The sequence below is a fragment of the Penaeus monodon genome, chromosome 32, assembly GCF_015228065.2.
Source record: "Penaeus monodon isolate SGIC_2016 chromosome 32, NSTDA_Pmon_1, whole genome shotgun sequence".
NCBI lineage: Eukaryota > Metazoa > Arthropoda > Malacostraca > Decapoda > Penaeidae > Penaeus > Penaeus monodon.
The window spans coordinates 35,206,372-35,206,605 of NC_051417.1; positions in this window are offsets into that span (position 1 = coordinate 35,206,372).

A 234-nucleotide genomic window follows, 5' to 3' on the forward strand; every position below is an offset into this window, starting at 1 on the left:
TTGGGAGGGGGGAAGGGGGGGGGGGAGTTGACGCCACTGATAGAATTAAAGCTCCTCAATAGAACTTCTCATGAAGCTTCTCAATTTTTTTTATTTTTTTTTCGTAAATGGAGGAAGCCAGAGCTCTATTTTGCCGAATAAATACGGTATGTGGAGGAGGTCTGTTGATCTTTGCCAGAGCGAGAGGCGAGGAGGCCGCGCCGTCGCTTAGTGAACAGTTACCCTTATTCTACA